Source organism: Erythrolamprus reginae, chromosome 1, assembly GCF_031021105.1.
Source record: "Erythrolamprus reginae isolate rEryReg1 chromosome 1, rEryReg1.hap1, whole genome shotgun sequence".
NCBI lineage: Eukaryota > Metazoa > Chordata > Lepidosauria > Squamata > Dipsadidae > Erythrolamprus > Erythrolamprus reginae.
The window spans coordinates 130075597-130091781 of NC_091950.1; the positions used below are offsets into that span (position 1 = coordinate 130075597).

At 39.2% G+C, this 16185-nt stretch overlaps 1 protein-coding gene across 1 annotated transcript in view; it reads left to right on the forward strand.

Moving 5' to 3' along the window:
* The first annotated feature begins 9019 nt into the window (after positions 1-9019).
* PRR33 (proline rich 33) overlaps positions 9020-16185 on the forward strand; it is a 31879-nt gene continuing 24713 nt past the window's right edge. Inside the window, exon 1 of the mRNA XM_070764954.1 lies at positions 9020-9120. The gene's annotated coding sequence lies outside the window, so the exon portion shown is untranslated. The remainder of the gene's footprint in view (positions 9121-16185) is intronic.

Here is a 16185-nt window from a genome sequence, read left to right on the forward strand (position 1 = left end):
AGGAAGGAGGATAGAGGAAAAAAGCAAGGAGCACAGATGCAGCAGCAGGGAAAAAAAGGAGAGCAGAGACCTGTAATCCAGGAAGTGACAGCCGCCGATCAGCTGGAGCTGCGCACGCATCTTCATTTCCACTGGTGGAACTGTGTTCCACCCCGTCCTGCCTGCTGCCCACCCCTGATTATGACGGTATGGCTGCCTGACTGCCACATAAACATCATTTTGCTGATTCTGAGGGAAAAACAGCTATCCAGGCCAGTAACATCATCACACAATCATATTTAATTACATGAAAATATTTCTCAGTTTCATGTTAACCGAAAACCAGCACAAGCAATGCTTCAAATATTAAAGCTGTAAATCATCTGAACTAAAATAAGTTGCCAACCTGAGTTTGCAAAAAAAAAAAAAGTATCCTTAGGAAATATTTCAATTTAAGTCTAGAGTCTGGCTTCTTTTCTAGACAAACTCTCCACAGTGTTCAGCAGGATGAGTTTGTGCAACTGTCCAATCCAATCAGCCTCTAGATTAGGGATGTCAAACTTACATCATCATGACGTATCACAACTCCACCCCCTTTGCTAAACCTGGAATAAATGTGGCCAGCACATGATGTATCCCACCTGCAGGCCACGAGTATGACAGCCCTGTTCTAGATGGTAGCAAAAAGATTTTGTTCATTTTTTTAAATAAAGCTTTCTTGCTTCATTTTAGTATTTTATCTTATGCAAGTGCAACTCTCTTGGTTAATTAATGGTTCAGTGTGTGTTTTGTGAACCCTCTGGTGTAGCTCGATCATAGTTATTAAGGCACCGCTCCTTTTCTTTTCATTCTTTTCTTTTTTAGATGGAAAGGAAAGTCAATCTGTCTTGATTTAATTTGTTTCTTTCTATCATTGTTTCACTTTTTGAAACAATTAACAGTACAGTATACAATCCTGTATGTCTAAGTGAAAGCTAAAAAAACAAATGTATTATATCATCGCATAGTTCAAATAATATTTCAACATTGGGGGGGGGATGTTGATCAATGAAATAGTTGGGATGATGATGATGATGATGATGATGATGATGATACCCATTCATTCATGTCTAATTCTCAACAATTCTATGAGCATCATTTTATTTGGTAAAAGACTGTACAAAAAACTTAGTTGTGATAAGCCTTGAAAGGCTTATCCAAAATACAGAACTGCTAATAGAATCACACGCTATAGCCAAATGACCTCGGGTGATTCAGATAGTCACTATCTCTGATATAAGCATGTAATATAAGGCTGTCCTACATGCATGATTCATGCAAAGTTAATGTTTCACTAGAAAAATATATGGTTGGGATTAAAAATGGTTATTCATTTTTGTAGTTGTGTCTCCAAAGTTGTATCTCCAAAGAAGCTTCATTCAGCTTCTGGCTCAAGAAAGCCTTTTATGTACACTACAGTGGTTTTTAAACCAATAGGTTTAATATTTCTGAAGTTTTTTAAAATATTATTACCTTTAGCCATTTCTGACTTAACAGGTAAATTAGATGGCATACGAGTGTCATGTGTTGGGATGCTTTCCTTATTTCTATGCTTATATAGGGTGCCCAGGAATGGATAGCTCAGTCCTACTCAACTCAATCTCACATAGCTATGTGTTTTTGTCTCAATGAACTGTATTGACTCCATCTAAGTATTCTCCTTTCTTTTCCCTTCAGCAAATTCCTTCTCCACAACAAGCCATCATAAAATTTTAATCTAGAGCAGGATGACAAATACAGCGTACATTATTTTGGTTGAGACATCATACAGAGAGGGGGAAAAAACATCAGGAAAACTAGGATCATTTGATAAACATTAAAACAGTAAGGATACCCTTCCTTTTTATCCTCCAGTAATATTGTGGTTAACTAAAAGTGCAGTAGAGGCATCCTAGATAGAGAAACTCTTTTAGAAGCATTAATTTGCTTCTTAGTACAATTGCACTTCAGCTGAGTTCTAGCATTGAACGCAGGTTCCAGGTCATGCTGGTTTTCTTACAGTGTTTAATATTCTTTTAGCTTGATATAAAGAAAACAAATTTTTAAATAGGATTTTTCTGAACAGTTCAGATTCCCCTCAAATATCCTCATGGCAAGGAATAAGTAACTCAAATAATATAGAGGTGCCAATGAAACAGATAAGTCCAAATCTCCTTCCCAGTGTTGTCCCTAAATAGTTTTCATATCCAGGATGATCATATATTGTAATTATCTGCAAATGGTGGTTACAGGTTGTTTTGGGTCATCTCCATCCCATCATCATAATTTTTTGAGGGAATCCATTTCAGTGATTGAAATTTAAGCCTAGCCTTTATTAAAATATAACCAATTTATTTTTTATCCTAAAATTGCACTGAATATCCAAAATACATCCAATTATAAGTATGCCAGTAATCTGCTGCCCATGATAAATCAATACCATGACAGGTGACATCTGGGTATACACTGGCATTGTTCCTTTGCTTAAGGGCCAAACCTTAAAACAGCTGGTTTTAAAAGTTCAAAAACCACCTCTTTCATTTTATTTGATTTTCTCAATCCATTTTCCATGTTTTGCAGTGTCAAAATTTGCACTTCAAAATTTGCATTAGTTTTGCAGGGTTTCAAAAAAATTTCTACCTACTTATCCATCCACCTGTCACCACTACAAGCAAAAATATAGAGGGTGGGAAGAGAGGATCATTACTATAGATGTATTATGTACAAATCCACACGCACACACACACAGCTAAATTAAGATAAAAGGGGTGTTTTTAAATAAGCAAAAAGCCTTTTTCTTTCAGCTCTGCTGTCATCAAATCAGTTCACAGTAACCTAACCACTCAACCCCTGAGATGGTGAACTCTCGATACATTTATACATCAATTCTAAAAAGTATACTGTTGACTCAATTGCATATGATATGGGTTTACACTAGCAAACCAACTCACTTTTTAAAAAGACAAATTCAACTCAGATAAATCAGACAGGCTCTGAACAAAGTGCAAATGTTATAAATAAATGCCTGATGCTGAGCCAATCTGCAGCAGGGAAGGTGGATCATAATTCTGTCCCATAAATCCCCGACCAATTTCTCCTTCCCACTCTGAACTATATGTGCCTTTTGGCTGAAATCTCTTCCAATTCTTGGCTGAAAACGCCCAGACCCCATCTCTTGAGGAGCTTCTTAACAGCTGAGAATGTACCCATCTTCCCCTTGATAGATTGAATTCACTCCCTCTCATCTCGGAGACCATTGATGAAAATAGCTGTCCTCCCATCAATCATTCTCTCTCTCTCCTTGGCCATACAAGGTGAAGCAGGAAGATTATAGGAAGGAGAATGAAAAGGAAAGCTGCTGGTGCTAAAACGACAGACTCGATAGGCATAGCTGGATATCAGAGGAGAAAAGCAAATTGGTTCATGGACCCATTTGGCAGATGAAACTATTCTCCTGGCAGAATATTTAATCAATCTGATGTCTCCAGTGCTCTCCTCTTTTTTTTTTCACTGCCTCAAAAATTCTTCTTGGCACTTTAGCTGGGCTGCAATGCCATTCTATATGTGGTTCAAGAAACCAGCAGCTGGAGTTTTTAAAAGAAACAAGGGGAGCTTAAGAGTTTCATTTTTAACCCCACCCATATGTCCAGATCTTATGCTCAATCTTTAGGCCCAATCTGGCTCTAAAGAACCGAGTTCACTAAGAAGAGAGTCTCAAAAAAAACCAAACTCTCTCGGATCCTTTTCTACACAGCTGTGTAGGTTTATGACATTTCTACTCAGGTTCTAGAAGGGTTCTTCAAGGGACTGGGTGCAGCATTAAAGACCTGCTCTCTAAACAAAATATCCCTTGGTAAAGCCAGCATTAATAATGCTTTTATGCCAAATGTTAATTTGGTTATTTTATTATAGAACCTCATGGATGGATTGGTAATTGTGAAGAATTTTGAGAGCAGGCAAAACTTTATAGCCAACAGTGTTGCGTTAAAACAGCTGGAGATATGGATACCTATATAGCCCAGGTAAACTTTTCTCTTCTTAGAAGCAAAGCCTTGCCTGCAAAACAATCCAAATACAGTATAGGTAAACTCATGGTAAACCTATGTTATTAGAAAAGTGCCAGAATATGTCATTAAAATAAAAAGAATACCGTCTATTATCTATCTATCTATCTATCTATCTATCTATCTATCTATCTATCTATCTATCTTTCTTTCTTTCTTTCTATCTATCTATCTATCTATCTATCTATCATCTATCTATCTATTCTCTATTATTTAATTGCATCTGAGGTTAGTTGGAGAAAACATCAGAAGCAACGTGAGAAAATATTATTTTACTGAAAGAGTAGTAGATGCTTAGAACAAACTTCCAGCAGACGTGGTTGGTAAATCCACAGTAACTGAATTTAAACATGCCTGGATAAACATATATCCATCCTAAGACAAAATACAGGAAATAGTATAAGGGCAGACTAGATGGACCATGAGGTCTTTTTCTGCCATCAATCTTCTATGTTTCTATGTATTATTAAATTGGACTTCCTGTACATTGTAGGGAGTTGAGTTAGATAATTCTTGTGGCCTCTTCTAACTCTACCGCTCTATGAGTTTAAGGAAAAAATGTCTGCTTATCCTTAGGTTCAAATCGAAACATGGTGGCCATACTCAGTTGGAACTCTGGCATTCCAGAATGAGGAAAAATTTAAGGATGAGACATTAGAGCTTTTCATGCTGTCCTATTTTATTAGAGAGGAAACAAGGGAAATGCTCTATGTGGCTAGGCGAAGCACAATTACCCAGAAAGTATGGGTATTCTTCTTCTTCTTCTTAATGCAATTGATTTATATATTTTGTAACACCAAACGAATACCATACAAAAATGGAGGTGGGGGTGGGTAAGTAGAAGGCTGTAAGTAGGCGGCTACAAAATCTAGGCCAGTGCACCTCTGTGAACTTCAAGTTGGGTAAAGTAAAGTAACTGACCAATAAGAGGTTACCTAGAAATCCAGCAAGTCAGATTAGGGGCTGATGCATATGTTGAAAGCTAACACATGGTGGCAATCTTCGTGTAGTGATTGCCTCTGTAATTCCCCAATCAAAAAAGAGCTGCAGAAAGGTATCCTATCTGCCCTACCGTACACAAATGGTTTCCAATATGGGACATAGAAGGTACATTAGTTATATAGTCCTGCTCCTAGGTCATGTCTCAGCCATATCCAATCAGGAGCAGAATTCAGTAACAGATAGTCAGCTTTTTATCTTCCCTTTTTTAGAAGCATCGAAGTACTTTCACGTAGGGAGACATAACAGAACATGCCATTATATAATAAGGGGTGCATTACTCAGATGCAATAGTTGTTATGATTCACAGAATTGTAGCGGAGTGATTCACTCATTGTGAGGAAATATCATCTGACAATGAATAAATAAATAATAATTGAAAAATTAATTAAAAAGAAAGCAAAAACAAACCCCAAGATATTAAAAGGCAGACTTCATGGACTACTAGGTCTTTGTCTGCCATCATTTTTTATGTTTCTATACACTACTGAGAAGATTTACCACTGATTCCTGACTACTTCAGGTCTGTTATTTACCGTGGATCATTTCATCTCTGCCACCAGTTTCCAAGAAACCAATTATATTTCAGCCAATTACACAATTAAAAGTTAATCCTCTGGCAGATTTTATTGGTCTTGTTTAAAGAACTAGGATAGATATATGCTCCTGATACTTGCAACAATTTAAAGGCCTAACTCACATGTGCTGCTTTCATTTCAGAATCAAACAATGCCATACCCTGGTCTTTCCCTTTCATATAGTTCAACGCAAAATGTATAATTTGCAAGAAAATCTGTCATTGCCAACATTGCGCATAAGACCTAAGAACAATCCTCAGAATTGAATGTATAACAAAAATATACAGTATTTAACGGAGGTTTAATCATCCCCATAGGACAATATTTTTTCGTGCAAGTCAAACAAAGCTCAGCCGCTACAATGCATGATAACATCTAACTTTTTTCCTTGCTCAAACTCAGCAACAACTCAACAAGCTGATTTTCGAGTTCACAAAACTAAAATACCCTCAACTGAAAAACAGTCACCGCAGTCCTTTTATTTGAACCAATGATGCTGACATAATCTAAACACGCTGCTCAAATATGCTTTTTCTTTTTAAAATGTACACATTATCCAATCGTATTCAAATGCTTTTATTTCTGCAGTAACCTGAGAGATGCTTCTACTCAATGGGCTTCCTTCCCAGTAACATCTAAGCAATCCACGCGGTCTCTCCACTCAATCCCTTTCTGTGGGAATTCAAGCAGGGAGGAAACAGCCCACCCCACACATTTAGGTTGTATTTCAGTTGACAACTTTGGAAAATTTTGAGTGTTTTGTGTATGCGATACATATCACTTTTGACCACAGGTCGCAGGGCCATATAGATTCCTGTTTGATGGATCATCTTCCTTTTTTTTTTTTATGGACAGCTGCTACTGCTTATTATTACTAGCTTGGAGCAAACCCTCTGAAAGGAGGAGAAATCCTGTGGTACTAGGATCTGGAAACCTACTTTTATTGTAGGCCCAAGAACCTCTGCCTTCCTGTTTTGCATTCCACCCTAGACTGAGTAAGACAACTTTGGACCTGGTTTTGCCTTCTCCCTCTACTTTACGATATATGTCTCACTTGAATCTCTTTCTTACCTGAGCTGGGGGGGAGCTGAGAGAAGCAAGGAGCTTTCGGCCGAATGGATCAGGCTGCAGGCTCTGCCAACTCCAGCAGGCAATTAAGTCCTCCTGTTATAGTGACATCTGATCTTCTGGAGAAGCTTATTGGCCACCAGGCTCACAACGGTAAGGAGGGAAAGAGCAAGGAAAGAAAGAGGGGTGGGAAAAGGTCAGCCCAAGTATAGGAGCAGCTGAAGGAGCTGCCCTAGATCAAGATGGGAGGGACATGTTTGGCGAGGGTGAAAAATAAACCAACCATATAGCTGAGGTTTCTATATTTAAAATCCCATCATGCCAGCGAAATTTGAAGGATAATCAGTTCACTGGAACCAGAGGTTCTTGTGTATATGCAGTGAAAAGCATGGTGATCATTTCCCTGTGTTAATTTAAAGCCACCCTGATCGCAGAATTATTCTAACTCCCAACAACAGCACACACGTGGTGCAATTGTAACGCTGACAGAGAAGGCAATGGGGCAGGATGTTTTCCTGGAGTAGGCAGAGGAAAAAACTAAGGGGGGCCCAATCCAAACTGCAATTAGCTTTATCCGAGCAGCTATGAGGGGATTTAGGTCTGCTGCTTACTTAGTGGAGTAGCTGGCAACAATGGGAATCGGCTTGGCCTTGCCATTCCAAAAAGTTAAAAGAGAAATTAAAAGAGAGAACCTTGGTATATATGGTATAAAACATCCTCCAGCAACACAATATGTGTGATTGATATTACAGAGGTCTTCAAACTTGGCAACTTTGAGACTTGTGGACTTGAACTCCAAGAATTCTCCAGCCAGCAGTTGAGGTCCTGCACTCTAACCACCAAGCCTTGGGGGTGCAATGGTTAGAGAGCAGTATGGCAATCTCACCAGGCTCAAGGTTGACTCAGCTATCCATCCTTCCAAGGTGGGTAAAATGAGGACCCAGATTGTTGGGGGCAAATGTAAACCACTTAGAGAGGGCTGTAAAGCACTGTGAAGTGGTATATAAGTCTAAGTGCTATTGGTATTGCTAAGTCCACAAGTCTTAAAATTGCTGAGTTTGGGAAGCCCCTGAAATTTATATAACAACACATTAAATGTAATGCAATTATACTATACCCTTGGCATTGGATTGGACGTTAGTCTGGAACACCTGGGCACATTTGTTCACACCTGATGAAATTTTTGCAAGTTGTGGTCGGGAGATCTATTAACAAAACTGCGGCACCTTTTGAAGAAACTTTCCTTGCTTGGAAAGAGACGCTTTTCGATCGAGGGATGGAAAACGGCTAAGGATGGGTTTCATCATATCAGCCTGAAAGGCTGGGGGGGGGGTGCAATGGGGTAGCAAAAATAGAGCTTCACCCCCAGAGCACCCAATTTGCACTGAAAGATAATAATAATAATAATAATAATAATAATAATAATAATAATAATAATAATAATAATAACAACAACAAAAAAAAAAATACTGTCAGACCTTTTACTAAATCTGCACTTCTATTTCTACTAGTTTTTTTTCTCATCATTCCTATCATCCCCTTCCTCCCACTTAGGACTGTATGACTGTAACTTGTTGCTTGAATCCTAAGATTTTTATTAATATTGATTGTTTCTTCATTGCTTATTTGACCCCTATGACAATCGTTAAGTGTTGTACCTCATGATTCTTGACAAATGTATCTTTTTCTTTTATGTACAGTGAGAGCATCTGCACCAAGACAAATTCCTTGTGTGTCCAATCACACTTGGCCAATAAAATTCTGTTCTGTTCTATTCTATTCTTATTCTTATGCCACCCCTCTCCGAGGACTCTGTTCAAGATGTTGAAAGAAAATGCAGGGCGTCCTCCATAAGCCACGCCCACAGTGTGGTAGTAAAAATTTTGGTAGCCCTTCACTGCTGAACCAATCACCCCCAAAGTCATGAAACTGAATACTGTGTACTGTATTCCCAGTCCCTTGAAATCAAGAGTCAACAGCAGCTGGAAGTTTTACCTCTTTCAGCCTCTAGGGGGCCTTCGGCTCTAAGCTATAAGCGCCCCTCCGTTGCCTCTGCTTTTGCAAAATCCTGCGCCTGTCTTCTTTGGTAACTTGTTCGTCCATTCCCTTCCTTCCCCTCCCCATCCCCATACGCAGGCACGATTTGGCGCGTTTCCCCTTGCTGGGGAGCCTGCCGCTGCCTCAGAGGGGTCGATCCCTCCGCCGGCCTCTTTCTTCCAGCCTGTGTGAGAAGGGAGGAAGTCCCTTCGATAAAGAGCTTGCGGGGGCAGGTTTTATTTTGGGCATCAGGTCTGCCTCCCCCCTCCCCTCCCTGGCTTGGAAAGGAGGAGTCCAAGCAAGGATGCATCTACAGGGTTTGAAACCCGCGGAGCGGAGCGCGGCAAGCTGCAGCCTTTAAACCTCCGGCAGTCCAGGTACAGTAAAATGCAGAGCAAAGCAAACGAGCGGTTGTCAGAAAGCAGTCTTTTTTCCCCTCTTGAATTAAAGGCGGGAAGGAGGAGGGAAGACACGTTTAAGAGAGAGGGAGAGTTGAGGAGTTGCTCCGTCTTAGGGTTTGAAACTTCGGGGTCTCGAGTTAGCGTGCAGGCAGCCCCGCTCATTCGTTCCTTGATGCTCCGGATCGCCTTCTTTTTCAACTCTGCACAAGCAGATGCTTTCCTTGTGTCAACAAATGGGAGATCCGTGTGTGTTGCTTGTGGAGTTTTAAGAAGACAAACTAAAATAGCTATTTGGGTTTTTTAATTAAATTTTGTTCAGTTTGTAAAATAATAAAGAGAAATGCAGAAACAAAGGTAAACACACATAAACATATTTACATTTTACATTTCTGTGTCATTGGTATACGATCTTTGTGCATTCATGTCCGTCTTCGGAGAGGGGCGGCATACAAATCTAATTAATGATGATGATGATTATTATTAAATTTATTTATTTACAATTATATTAATATTTGCAACTTTATAAGATTGCTTGTTATTGTTGGGAGGGGGGGGTGAGCCAATTATAGAATTTTTCCCACACAGTAAAGAATTCTTTCTCTTGACAGTTCTGTAATTCTAAAGTAAATATACTCATTTCTGCACAAGCCAACATTTTTTCAATCCTCATGTTGTCTGTCAGGAGATTTCCCTCCTTCCATGTCTGTGGGAAGGATAGTCTAGTGGCTGTTAAAATGTGTATAATAAGATAGTAATTTGCCTTTGTATGTTGTCCTTTGACAATCCCTAATAAATATGTTTCTGGCTGAGTAACAAGTACAGTAGACCAACTTGTTTCTCAGCTTGGGTCACCAGCTGGCAGAGCATTGCCCAATGTTACGCAACTCTCCGAGCTTGGCTGCTTGCCCTGATGATGTTACCTAGTCCGGTAACAAAACGTCTGCAGGCAAACAAACAAGCTCAAACCACACCAAAGGCTTCCTGATCCCTAGTTCAACCCCGAGTTACAGATATTCTCTTGTATTGGAACCAGGTAACTTGCTCTGACCCGGAGACAGAATTTGTACTTTGAGTAGTTCAGGGACAGACCTGATTTTTTACATCAGGATGCTGGACTTAAAAAAAAAAGTTAGAAAATGTATAAGGAAACTTTTGAAGCTTGCAGCAGAGATAACATATTGACTCCCTGGCTGTATATCGGAAGGTAGACAGCATCTTTCTTACAAAATGCTTGAACATCTGACTACCTTTAGGGCCACTTCTTTCTAAAAGTACCCTTTAAAAAAAAAATTACAATAATAATCCAGTATTGTAGGCTTCATTTTAAGGGTTGGAAGAAGCAACTGAAAATCTGTTTGAGATAGTATGGCTGCACTCTGTACTTTTTTTATAGGCCTTTGGGCTGAAAAGGGGATATTTACAGGATTGTATTGTTTGTTGCTCAAAGGAACAAAAATAATTCCTTCTAACACCTTCTGTTTAAAAGATTAATACCTATGAACCTGCCTCAGTTAAAAATGATTAGCTTACTGCTCACTTTTAGGAGCAGTCCTACCACTTGCTGCAAGAACAGCAAGTAATGTGGCAAGATCTTGGGGTACATGCTGTGTCTCTTATTCTGCACTTTCTCAATTAATCAGCTGCCTTCAGAGGCAGCAAATAAGGCCTTCTTGTTTCCAGTATTGAACAGAAATTCATTCACCTGTTCTGTCCATTTCTATACACTGAAAGGAGACATGCACTCTTCATTCCAACAGGAAAGGACTAAGTTTTGTTCTTGAAAAATGCTTTGGTTTTGTGCTTCTCTTCCCTTATGTATGGATTGCCTGCTTCCCATGTGTATTCATGATTCAAGTTTCAGTTGGCAGCAAAATTTACCACTGGCAGCCAAATATAAAATTGAGGTGCCTTGCTATGTGATGATAGCGAGACTCTTACTATTCTTATCTTCCGATTGGTAGTTCTGCTACGTGCTTGAGTCTTTGGGGTGTCTTGTAGACGTGTATGTTATGTTGAGGATTATCTTGGTGAGAACATGGATGACAAAAACACACATGAGTGTCACAGTAGTTTACTCAGTAAGATGGATAAGAAGTTTTATTCCTGGATCTAATAAAGCGTGAACATTTGAAATGATAAAATAGATACTTCTATCTATCTGTCTGTCTGTCTGTCTGTCTGTCTGTCTGTCTGTCTGTCTGTCTGTCTATCTATCTATCTATCTATCTATCTATCTATCTATCTATCTATCTATTAGATTGCTATGCCACCCTTTGCACAGCAACTCAGCGACTTACTTTGAAATTTGATAAACTGGCATTGTCCCTCCATTCTCCCTTACGACAAGTAGATCTCTGGTAACATCTCTGCATTTTCTGATTTTCTGGTACATTTCAGCTACAGTTTGGAGCATCTTTGTTTGGACTGCTCATTTCACAAGCTTTAGATTCCCAAAGAAACTGGGATAATTGGTGTAATTATCTGTTTTAATTCCTGATTGTTATGGCCAAATGTACTCAAATCACTTGAGGAGAACTAAGACTTATAAAGTACTATATCAGAAATAAAAAATAACTGTAAGACATTTAAGTCTTTTTTTAAAAAATGTTTTTAGTAGAAATTTAGATTTGTTGTAAACTGTTTTTTCACTTTGTTGTGAGCCGCCCCGAGTCTGCGGAGAGGGGCAGCATACAAATCTAAATAAATAAATAAATGAATAAATAAATAAATAAATAAAGTCATTTAAAAGTCATGAGAAGTTAAGGGAATACAGAAAAAATATTATTTAAAAAATGAAATGTTCTAAAGAGTACCATGTAGAAGAATAGCCCAGGGAAGAGTCACAACTTACTAACAAAAAGCAGACTTTATATGTAGAATGTTCCTGATTTAATCCCTACCATTTCAAGTCCATAGACTTCAGGCTGTTGGGTCAGGGTTGATTTCTGCCTGAAAAACTCCTGTCAAGTGAAAGGGAAATGCACTGAGCTTGAGAGTTCATTCATTTCTACTGGTAAAACAGCTTTCCTCTTCATGCACATTCTAGAGATCTCACGAAACCAACTAAACAACTACTGTATTTTTCAGAAAATAACATGTACCTTTTTCCACTTGAAAAGAGGATGGAAATGTCGGTGCATCTTATATACCGAATACAGCCTCACGAAGCTCCACACCTGCATCCCATTTTTGCAAAAAAATTGGGTCCATTTTTCAGAAAGATGGGGTGCAAGTAGAGTTTGAGAGGTCTGCAGCATGCTCCTGGGGACTGGGAAGGCAAAAACACCCCTGTTTTGAAAAAAGGGCCATTTTTTTGCAAAATCGGGGGTGTTTTTGCCTTCCTCCAACCCTCAGGAGCTCTCTGCAGGCCTCCCAAATTCTCTCCCCACCCCAATTTTGTTAAAAAAAGGTGAAAATAGGCCATTTTTTTACAACAAATGTGGTACACAGAGGGTTTGGGAGACTCCCCCAGAGTCCTCCTGGAGCCTGGCAATGGCAAAAATGCCCGTTTTTGTTTTTTGTTTTTTAAAAAAGGACCCATTTTTGCAAAAAAAAACAGGATGCCCAGCGGTTTTTGGGATGCTTGTAGAGTGCTCCTGGAATCGGGGAGGACAAAAACATTTTTTCTTACTTACCTCTTTGACATCCTGGTGCTTGTTATACACCGGTGCATTTGATAGTCCGAAAAATATATTATGTCATTTCTACGGTAGACGTGCCTTTATATCATCAACCAAATTCAAAGGTTCATTTAGAATATTATTCATGATTCATTTACTAGGCCAATATTCATTCATAAGTCTATTAGTCTATCCAAAACTAATGTCTTTGGGATGCATTAAATGATAGCTCACATTATTCTTAATCAATGGGGAGAGCTAGTAGAGGTGATGGATTTTAAAGGGCAGGTATCAGATGCAATGTTTCTCAACCTTGGTAGCTTTAAGATGGGTGGACATCAACTCCCAGAATCCCCTAGCTAGCTTGCTAACTGGATAATTCTCAGTGTTGAAATCCATTCATTTTAAAGCTGCCAAGGTTAACAAACATTGATCTGGTAGATTCCAGGTGTCTTGGAAGGTGAGTTGTCTGCTTTCTAGGCACATGCTATGCGTATTTGTCTTGTTTGTCAGAAGATTTGTCAGAATCTTCCCAAGGCAAAATCTTAGACTACATGCAAGCTGTTATCTCTTTGTTTTGATCTTTCAAGGCTTTCAAGCAAATAAATAAATATACTGTATATGTGTTATTTCTTTGTTCGGCATCACAGGCCTTATATTCATTGCGTCCTAGTTTCATAGAATTAATTTCTCCATATTATTAGCTGGGATATACAGTAAGCATCGATTCTAGTAATCATAAACATTTCTTAATCAATTTCTGAGCTAATTCTTATGGATATGTAATAATATTCCATTGATAATTATGATTGTCAATTAGATTTAACATCCAGTGGGCTCTTGGGCAGCTTACCAACTATAGAATTAAATTAAAACAAAGAAAAACAAACAAAACCAGACAACCTGGATTAAAAACAACCATTTTAAAATTAGGCCTAACAGCCTAATTAGCAAACACAGCACTGGCATGCTAAATGTCCTGGTCAACTCAATCCAATGAAGCTAGAGGACACAAGGTTAAGATGAGGTATTTTCTTCCCTTTTCTTTCATTCCTTTCCATTTTTTAAAACATTATCGACGTATTTACTCAGTTTCTATAGTCTTTTACATCCCAAGCCATCGTATTCTGTAGTTCTTGGGTGTTTCCTGAAGGCCAGTACTATACAGAGCACATTACAACAACCCAACTGGAAGAAGATTAGGGAAATCCTGATCCAGGAAATGTTGAAATCGGTGCACAAGATGTTCTGTAAGGTATAGCTGTAGGGATGGGAATGCAGAGGGGTATCAAAAATGGAGCTCCACCCCAGACACCCAGTTTGCACTGAAAGATGTTGGGCATCCTGCATAGGCCATGCCCAAATTTTTGGTAGCCCTTCACTGTTTCGCTGCCACCAGTTCCTGTGAATCTGAGAGAACTCCTCAATTGTAGACCAGCTGTGAGTGGGATAGTGCAGTCCCTTCATAGTCAAATATGAAATTTCTCTGGAATAATTCTGATTATTAATTGGGTCTCTTCCTCCCCATCCAGTCTCTAATAGCCTCTAAGCAGTGGGAGAATACTGCCACCACATCAATAATTTGGCCTAGGGACAAAATGTATAACTGAGTATTTTGTTATTTTGTTGGTACTGAATCTTGTGCCAACAGATAACCACCTCAGTGGCTTCATGGTAAAAAGGAGTGAAAAAACGGAGAGAGCCCTTAGGCCAGTGATGGCGAACCTATGGCACAGGTGCCACAGGTGGCATGCTGAGCCATATCTGCTGGCACTCGAGCCGTTGCCCTAGCTCAGTTTCAACATAAATGTGTCTGCCAGCCAGCTGATTTTTGGCTCACACAGAGGCTCTGGGAGGGCATTTTTCTTATTTTTCCAGGGAGCCTCCAGGGGGGCAGGGCATTTTCGCTCTCCCCAGGCTCCAGGGAAGCCTTTGGAGCCTGGGGAGAGCAAAACATGAGCCTTACCAGAAATTGGGAAACAGGCTGTTTCCAACTTCCAGAGGGCCTCTGGGGGGTGGGGGAGCAGTTTTTGCCCTCCCTAAGCATGAATTATGGATATGGGCACTCGCACATGTGCGATAGCTTGCACGCATGCTGTTTTGGCACCTGAGGGGAAAAAGGTTCGCCATCACTGCCTTAAGCACATTAATAAATTAAGGTCTCCAGGAAGATGTCATCTCAAGAGACATTCCGTCTCTGTTGCAATAATGCAGTGTTTCCCAAACTTGGCAACTTGAAGATATCTGGACTTCAACTCCCAGAATTCCCCAGCCAGCATTCGCTGGCTGGGGAATTCTGGGAGTTGAAGTCCAAATATCTTCAAGTTGCCAAGGTTGGGAAACACTGCAATAATGAATGAAGCCATGAAATATGTTGAAATATTCTTAATATGTCAATCCCGAAAAAATCACTTCTGTATAATTTTTAAATTTTGGGGAATTTTTAACTTAGTGATCGCCAAGTTTTTTTAACTTAGTGATCGCCCCTAGTGTATGCAATATTTATGTGAGGCTGTTTCAGGGAATAATCATTTGGCCTTTTCTGGTGAATCCCAATGAAATCATTTCCGGGCTTCTTCTTGTCACATTCTACATTCTGCTAAGTTTATTATTCCTTTTCCAGCGTTGTTATTATCTCCAAAATGCAGGAAGCCTTTTTTTAAAAAAATGCTAATTCTGAATTTCATCTTCTGATATTGTTGCAATCAGGGCAATTTCACAGCTCCACTATTTCTACTTTCCAGTAAAAAAAATGTTTCATTCCCCTAACCCTAACCCACTCTATCAATACACTGCCCCCCCACCCTTAATGTTTTTTTAGAATGCATTGTTTGACATTAGACTGTTATGTTCCTCAACACCTCTTTCCTTAAAAAAATAAAGAGTTATTAAATGGGCGAGAGTAGACACAGAGGTGCCTCCAAGAACCCACTTCTTTCTTGTATTTGAAAGATCCTATCTACTTAGAAAGAAGAAACAGTCACTTGAAAGTTGAAGCTTGAAGATAATAATAATAATAATAATAATAATAATAATAATAATAATAATATTTGTATGCCACCATTCTCCGCAGACCATTCTCCGCAGCTCACAACAAGATGGGTTGAAACAATGGGGAAACAGACTCTTACAAGCTCTCTAGAACTTCAACACTCCAGATGGAAATACTGGCCTTTATATGATGGAAACTGAGCCAGAAATTAAGTGAAACTTGCCCACAGCTGCTGAGCTGCTTTTAGATCAGTGCTAAATGTGAAAGTGTCTCAGTCTGAGTGATATTGTATCTTCCATGAAGGTCATTTTCAAGGCAGTCCGGGTAGCCATTGTATGTATGTATGTATGTATGTATGTATGTATGTATGTATGTGTGTATGCATTTATTTATTTATTTATTTATTTATTTAGTTAGTTAGTTAGTTAG